At 49.8% G+C, this 8,185-nt stretch overlaps 1 pseudogene; it reads left to right on the top strand.

Annotated features, from left to right (window-relative positions):
* The first annotated feature begins 1,737 nt into the window (after nt 1-1,737).
* LOC139273347 (zinc finger protein 239-like) lies at nt 1,738-3,469 on the top strand (annotated as a pseudogene).
* The last annotated feature ends 4,716 nt before the right edge of the window (nt 3,470-8,185 follow it).

The following is an 8,185-nucleotide window of genomic DNA, read 5'->3' as shown; positions in this document are numbered from 1 at the left end:
ACTGAACCCAGCCAGAGACAGTACCTCAGGGGAGGGGTACCAATGAGTGGAGAACTGAACCCAGCCAGAGTCAGCACCTTCAGGGGAGGGAATCAATGAGTGTAGAACTGAACCCAGCCAGAGTCAACACGTTCAGGGGAGGGGAATCAGTGAGTGCAGCACTGAACCCAGCCAGAGTCAGCACCTTCAGGGGAGGGGAACCAGTGAGTGTAGAACTGAACCCAGCCACAGTCAGTACCTTCAGCGGAGGGGAACCAGTGAGTGCAGAACTGAACCCAGCCACAGTCAGTACCTTCAAGGGAGGGGTACCAGTGAATGTAGAACTTAACCCAACCAGAGTCAGCACCTTCAGGGGAAGGGAACCAGTGAATGTAGAACTGAACCCAGCCAGAGTCAGCACCTTCAGTGGAGGGGAACCAGTGAGTGTAGAACTGAACTCAGCCAGAGTCAGTAGCTTCAGGGCACGGGAACCAGTGAGTGTATAACTGATCCCAGACAGAGTCAGTACCTTCAGGGGATAGGAATAAGTGAGTGTAGAACTGAACCCAGCCAGAATCAGTACCTTCAGGGCAGGGGAACCAGTGAGTGTAGAACTGAACCCAGCCAGAGTCAGCACCTTCAGGGGAGGGTAACCAGTGAGTGTAGAACTGAACCCAGCCTGAGTCAGTACCTTCAGGGGAGGGGAACCAGTGAGTGCAGAACTGAACCCAGCCAGATGCATTACCTTCATGGGAGGGGTACCAGTGAATGTGGAACTTAACACAGCCAGAGTCAGCACCTTCAGGTGAAGGGAACCAGTGAGTGTAGAACTGGACCCAGCCAGAGTCAGCACCTTCAGTGTCGGGGAAACAGTGAGTGTAGAACTGAACCCAGCCAGAGTCAGTACCTTAAGGGCAGGGGAACCACTGAGTGTGTAACTGATCGCAGCCAGAGTCAGTACCTTCAGGGGAGGGGAATAAGTGAGTGTAGAACTGAACCCAGCCAGAGTCAGTACCTTCAGGGCAGAGGAACCAGTGAGTGTAGAACTGAACCCAGCCAGAGTCAGCACCTTCAGCGGAGGGGAACCAGTGAGTATAGTACTGAACCCAGCCAGAGTCAGTACCTTCAGGGGAGGGGAACAAGTGAGTGCAGAACTGAACCCAGCCAGAGTCAGCAACTTCAGGGGAGGGGTACCAGTGAATGTAGAACTGAACCCAGCCAGAGTTAGCACCTTCAGGGGAGGGGAACCAGTGAGTGTGGAACTCACCCCAGCCAGAGTCAGTACCTTCAGAGGAGGGGAACCAGTGAGTGTAGAAATGAACCCAGCCAGAGTCAGTACCTTCAGGAGAGCAGAAACAGTGAATGTAGAACTGAACTCAGCCAGAGTCAGTAACTTCAGGGGAGGAGAGGGAGGGGAACCAGTGAGTGTCGAACTGAACCCAGCCAGAGTCAGCATCTTCAGGGGAGGGGAACCAGTGAGTGTAGAACTGAACCCAGCCTCTGTCAGTGATGAAAATTGGGGGTTGAGAACAAGCTGTGTTCAGACGAGTGATGTGTTTGAATTTCAGTCAGGGAGGGGGAAGAATATATGGGGTGGGATTTACAGCATTGCAGGAACAAGAGAGGAAATAATGTTCCATAGAATCTAGAATTGTTTGTTCTGAATATCTGTCCTTTAGTTGCAGTGATGATTTTGGTAAACTCCTTTTCCAGTGCATTCGAACGGAAGGGTTTGCAGACGGGGAGCTCAAATCAAACATTACATCTAGATCTGACAGAATCACTCGATTCCTCAGGACCTGAATATCATCAGCCTTTGGATGTAGAAGGAGAAAAGTTTGTCTGTGGGAACAGATTTCAAATAGCCGTGTGACTGGAAAAGCACCGAGACACCCGAGTGAGAGTGTTCCAGTGCACAGACTGTGGAAAGAGCTTTAAGCAGTTTCACAGCCTGAAGAAAACATCGTAGCATTGACAGCGGGGAGACACCGTACACGTGTTCTGTGTGTGCACGTTGCTTCAACTGATCATCCAACATGGAGAGACACAAGGACACCCGCACCACGGAGAAACAGTGGGAATGTGGGGACTGTGGGAATGGATTCAATTTCCCGTCTGAGCTGGAAGTTCATCGGCGCAGTCACACTGGGAGAGGCCATTCACCTGCTCTGAGTGTGGGAAGGGATTCAGTCGGTCATCTCAATCAATCCACCTTGTAACTCACCAGCAAGTTCACACTGGGAAGAGGCCATTCACCTGCTCTGAGTGTGGGAAGGGATTCACTCGATCAACCTACCTACGAATTCACCAGTGAGTTCACACTGGGGAGAGGCCATTCACCTGCTCTGAGTGTGGGAAGGGATTCACTGTGTCATCCCGTCTGTTAGTCCACAAGCGAATTCACACTGGGGAGAGGCCGTATACCTGCTCTGAGTGTGGGAAGGGATTCACTCGGTCATCTCACCTGCTGGATCACCAGCGAGTTCACACTGGGGAGAGGCCATTCACCTGCTCTGAGTGTGGGAAGGGATTCACTGTTTCATCCCGTCTGTTGGACCACCAGCGAGTTCACACTGAGGAGAGGCCGTTCACCTGTTCTTAGTGTTGGAAGGGATTCACTCATTCATCCAACCTGCTGACACACCAGCGAGTTCACAAGTGACTGCAGGTTTTTGATTCTGCTGTTATCCCAGACTGAATCGTGTCTATTCTGAGAGTTGGGCTTTCTTTCTGCTGATATTGATTCCCCATATAACTGGGCTGGAGTTTAATATTCTGCATATTTGACCAATTATTCAATGGGCAAAGGGTGAGAAAAAAAATAATTCTGATTGTGTTTGCATCCATAATTCACCCTTTAAAAAACATAAGGAATAGGAGCAGGAATCGGCCATTGGCCACTCGAACCTGAACTGCCATTTAATAAGATCATGGCTGATCTGATCATGAGCAGAGCACCTGTTCCCTGTCTGCTCCCCATAACCCTTCATTCGCTTATCGTACAAAAGTCTGGTGACCTCCACCTTAAATATATTCAATGACCCAGCCTTCACAGCTCTCTAGGGTAGAGAATTCCAAGGATTTACTCAGAGAAGAAATTTCTCCTCATCTCAGTTCTAAATCGGCAACCGCTTATTCCTAAACTGTGCCCCGAGGTCTAGATTCCCTATGAGTGGAAACATCCTCTCTGCATCTAACATACCGAGCCCCCTCAGTATTGTATGTTTCAATAAGATCACCCCTTATTATTCTAAATTCCAATGAGTATAGGCCCAACCTGCTCAACCTTTCTTCATGTCAACTCCTCCATCTCAGGAATCAAACTAGTGAAGCTTCTCTGAACTGTCTCCAATGCAAGTATATCCCTCCTTAAAAAAGATCAAAATTGGATGCAGTACTCGAGGTGTGGTCTCAGAAATACCCTGTACAGTTGTAGCAGGATTTCTCTGCTTTTGTACTCCATCCCCCTTTCAATAAAGGCCAACATTTATTTTGCCTTCATAATTATTGCTTTACCTGCATATTAACTTTTTGTGTTTCCTGCACAAGGACATCCAGGTCACTCTGTACTTCAGCATTTTGTAATACCTCTCCTTTCCTGCCAAAATGGATAACCTCACACTTTTCCACATTATACTTAATCTTCCAAATGTTTGCACACTCACTTAGCCTGTCTACATCCCTTTCCAGATTCTTTGTGACCTCCTCACAACTTGCTTTCACACCCAGCTTTGTATCATCAGAAAACTTGGCTACATTACAGTCTGTCCCCTCATCCAAGGCAACAATATAGATTGTAAATAGTTGAGATCCCAGCATCGATCCCTGCAGCAACCCCCAAGTTGCCGTTTGACAACCGGAAAATGACCCATTTGTCCCGACTCTGTTGTCTGTTTTTTAGCCCACCCTCTATCCATGCTAATATAATATCCCATGACCACTTAAGCTCTTAACTTGTGCAGTAATCTGTTACGTGGCACCTTATCGAATGCCTTCTGGAAATCCAAATACACCACATCCACTTGTTCCCCCTTATACACCCTGCTCATTATATCCTCAAAGAACTCCAGCAAATTTGGCAAACATGATTACCTTTCATACAGCCACACTGGCTCTGTTTATCTGTATTATGCTTTTCCTTGGTGAAACCCCCAGACCCCAGAGTTTTGGCCCAGAGACCCTGGGACACTGGTTCATCACACACTGGGCTCGATCCCCCCTCTGCCGCACCCCACCCCCACCCAGACCCTCCAGCTGTGGCCGACAGACCTGGGACATTGGGTCTCCACACGGGGCAGCGATCCCTCTGCCCTCCCCTCATCAGAACTCCAAGCTTTGGCTCACAGACCTGGGACATTGGGTCTCCACACAGAGAAAGCGATCCCTCTGCTCACCAGATGCCCCAGAGTCCCCTCAAACTCCCCTGTCCCAGCCTGACCCAGATCTCCCTCACCTTCCCCTGTCCCAGACTTCCCCAGACTCCGCTCACCCTCCCCTGTCCCAGACTGACCCAGAGCCCTCTCACCCTCCCCTGTCCCAGACTTCCCCAGAACCCGCTCACCCTCCCCTGTCCCAGACTGACCCAGAACCCCCTTCATCCTCTGCTGTCTCAGACTGACCTAGAACCCCCCTCACTCTCCCCTGTCCCAGATGGCCCCAGGACTCCCACACACCCTCCCTAGTCCCAGACTGATCCAGAACCCCTCTTCACACTCCCCTGTCCCAGACTGACCCAGAACCCCTCTTCACCCTCCCCTGTCCCAGACTGACCCAGATCCCCCTTCATCCTCCGCTGTCCCAGACTGACCCAGAACCCCTCGTCAGCCTCCCTCGTCCCAGACACCCACTCCACCTTCCCCTGTCCCAGAATCCCCCCAACTTCCCATGACGCAGGCTCCCCCTCAACCTCCCCTGTGCCAGACTATCCCAGAACTCCCCTCACCCTCCCCTGAACCACACACCCCTCACCCTCCCCTGTCCCAAACTGACACTGACCCCCCCCTCACCCTACCCTGTCCCAGACTGACACAGAACTCCTCACCCTCCCCGTCCCTGACTGACCCACACCCACCTCATCCTCCCCTGTCCCAGACTGCCCCCCCTCACCCTCCCCTGTCCCAGACTGACCCAGAGCCCCCTCCCCTGTCCCAGACCCTCACACTCCCCTCTGCCAGGCTGGACCAGAACTCCTCCGAGATCCACCAAACTTTTGCTTAATAGCCGAATGTGCTAACCAATGCACCACAGAGACTTATTGAATTATCGACAAAAACATATGCTAACAAAGGATGTGACCAAGCTATAACTTTAGATCACAGTGAGCAAAATAGCAGCTGTCCCTATCTGTTTACTTATTCCAATTAACATAGCACTCATTGTGGGAACATGCATCATCATCATCATAGGCAGTCCCTCGAAACGAGGATGACTTGCTTCCACGTCGAAAAGGGAACATGCAAATGGTTGATGTAAGAAAATACCTTAAACAACTTGACCAGAAATCCTGCATTCAGCTTTTAGAATGGTTCATCAACCAATTAACATAGTATCAGGTTTACTCACAAATGCTGAAATCTTCCCACGAGTTATTTTGTTACTGTATTTATTCTGCACTGTAGAGATCAGATATACACATGCTTGCTTCACTGTGTTGTAGGGCATTAGGCACCTGCTGATTATATATAACATGTATGTGTTCAAAATGGTAGCCGAATATAAAATGGCTTTTAGGGGACTCTTCCAAGCATGATGGGAACACAGTTAGTCAAGCAATGAACTGCTGACTGAGCAATGACCCTGTGAGGCCTGGTACCAGGAATGTCTTGGATCAACAGCTTGAGACAAGATAACCATAACAAACCGTTAGTGCCTGGTACGGAATGTCCTTAATCGATGACTCCAGATGGAGTGCTTAGCAACCATGTTGAGATAGCTCAGCAAGGTCACAGCAGAGCCCCCGAGTAACAGAGATAAGGGGGCCTGCTTCACATCACAGGGACTTGAATCAGCCCAAGCTGACACGAACCGAACATACAGCCCCCCGATGTACCAGGGGAATTCTATTGGGTTAAAGAGACTGATATGTAATCTATAATCGTTATGATTGGATTGTGTCCAGCCGATGTGGTCAGTAACTGGAATTAACTGCTGCAAAACATAAATATTGATGGTTTTCTTTGTTCGGCGGAGAGAGGTGCCTGGACTTAGACCAGAGGCTTCCTCCCCGCCAGCGTAATAAAGGCCGTTTTGGCGTTGGAACCGATCCCGAGTGTTGAGTGGTTCTTGTGAGAAAACATTCACGCTAACAGTGGCGTAGTCGGCAGGATTCCGAAGTCGCTGAGCGCCCTTGGAGAAACCGGATGAGTATACCTAAAACAAAATTTATAACGGGTGCCGAAGGTGGATGCCAGTTGATCGCCACGAGGAGATGGTCTAATATCTCAAACACCTAGCCTGAGCCTGCATTAAGAGGACTTTGTCCCACGTGACGGCCAGGAACTAAGTAGGTGCCGGGAACACACTTCGACTGTGGGATCGTGATACCGAACGACATCTTCCGGACCCAGTAATGTGATTTGAAATATACACCGGGGGGGGCAGGTGGTGCACAGTGACCAACGGAATCCAAACATGTGAACAGGGTCGGACCAACGGGCAAAACGGTGGTAGGTAGTCGTTAAGGATAAGTAGAGCGCTGTCGGGAATTGCTTAAACGCGTTTTAAGAATTGTATAAGTTTGTGTAAAAACAGAGCTGTAACCTGACAGCAGCCCGGAGATGGTCTACTACAAGTTGTGCGAGGTAAAAGGCAAACCTCTGAGAGTAGATTCCTAACGGTTCTAGTCCTACTCAGGAATGGCCAATAAGGCAGATAAACTCGAGTGGGGGCCGGAAGGCTCCCTTACCCGCCACCTGGCGGAAAAACAAAAGAAAGTAATGAAGAGAATGATTAAAGCATGATGGGATCCTCAGGACCCACTAGCAGACCAGCGGGAATGGTGAGAGAAGGAAAGGAAAGACAAAGATGAAAAGGCAGTGGTCCTGATACTGCGAGCCCATGCAAAGTTAACAGAGAAAGTAAACCAGTATGTGCAAACAAAAAGAAAGCAAGTGACTGCTGAGACTGGACTGACAGTTTTGCCAGTCCTAACCATGAGTAGCCCAAGTGCGCCACCTAGTGAGGAAGATTGGGAGTGCCTAGGGAATGAAACAGGTAGTTGCGACTCGTTTAAAGGGGATGCCCTGCCACCCCCATATGCCACAATAAACCCAGTCAAGACTGCGCCTGTAAAGGTGGAACGCATACCCGGGGTCCCGCAGGACACGGGCGTTAAGGTAGTCCCGCCCGACCGCCACAAATACGATTAACATACACATCGTTATCCCCCGGGACACGATGCAGTTATTAGACAAGCTGTCACCCCTAATACATTGCCATAGCAATGCAACCTTCTGGCAGAAGCTCAAGGAAATTAAAATTTGCCACCAGCTCCATAATCAAGATATCGCTGCTATAGTTAGAATTAAAATGCCAGAAAACTACTGGGACAGACTACAGAATGATTACCGAAGCGGTACCTGGTGTAACGACCTATCTGCTACTAGGCAACAACAGGAGGCGAGCATGATAGCATTCAAAGCGAACGTGACACTCGTCTTAGGCCAGTTTCCCATAAACTGGAACTCTATAGTGGGAGTAATACAAAAGAAGGACGAACGGGCACAAGAGTACGGGCTTAGGAAATTTGAGGCACTCTTGGCACATAGCGGAGTACCGGACGCAGACCGGCAGAACCCAGCCTTCATAAAGTTGTATAAGGACGGACTAAGCTCCGCCCACCAAGCCATCCTAAAAACAGGCTGAGTGGCATATAATAACTTTGATGACCTGGAAAGTTGGGCTACCTCGGTAGACAATCAACAAAGGTCCAAAATAGCCGCCAGTACAGCTGAGGTCTGCGCGGCCACTGACAAAAAGGCGGCTGAGACAAGCTATAATTGCAACAAGACGGAACACCGCCGCGCCGAGTGCAGAGCCCCAAAACGTGACGAACGCAAAAGGTGTAGGAACTGTGACCAATCAGGTCACGAGTCAAAGGACTATTGGGCAAAAGGGGGTGGCCAGGAAGGGAAGGGACCACAACGGGGATCTAAAAAGGGACAAGATCCCAATGAAAGAACCCCAGACGTCAGTACGCTCGGAAATC

Source organism: Pristiophorus japonicus, chromosome 9 (assembly GCF_044704955.1).
Source record: "Pristiophorus japonicus isolate sPriJap1 chromosome 9, sPriJap1.hap1, whole genome shotgun sequence".
Lineage (NCBI taxonomy): Eukaryota > Metazoa > Chordata > Chondrichthyes > Pristiophoridae > Pristiophorus > Pristiophorus japonicus.
Note: the sequence above shows the minus strand (reverse complement) of the source record. Positions and strands in the feature narration are given on the sequence as shown.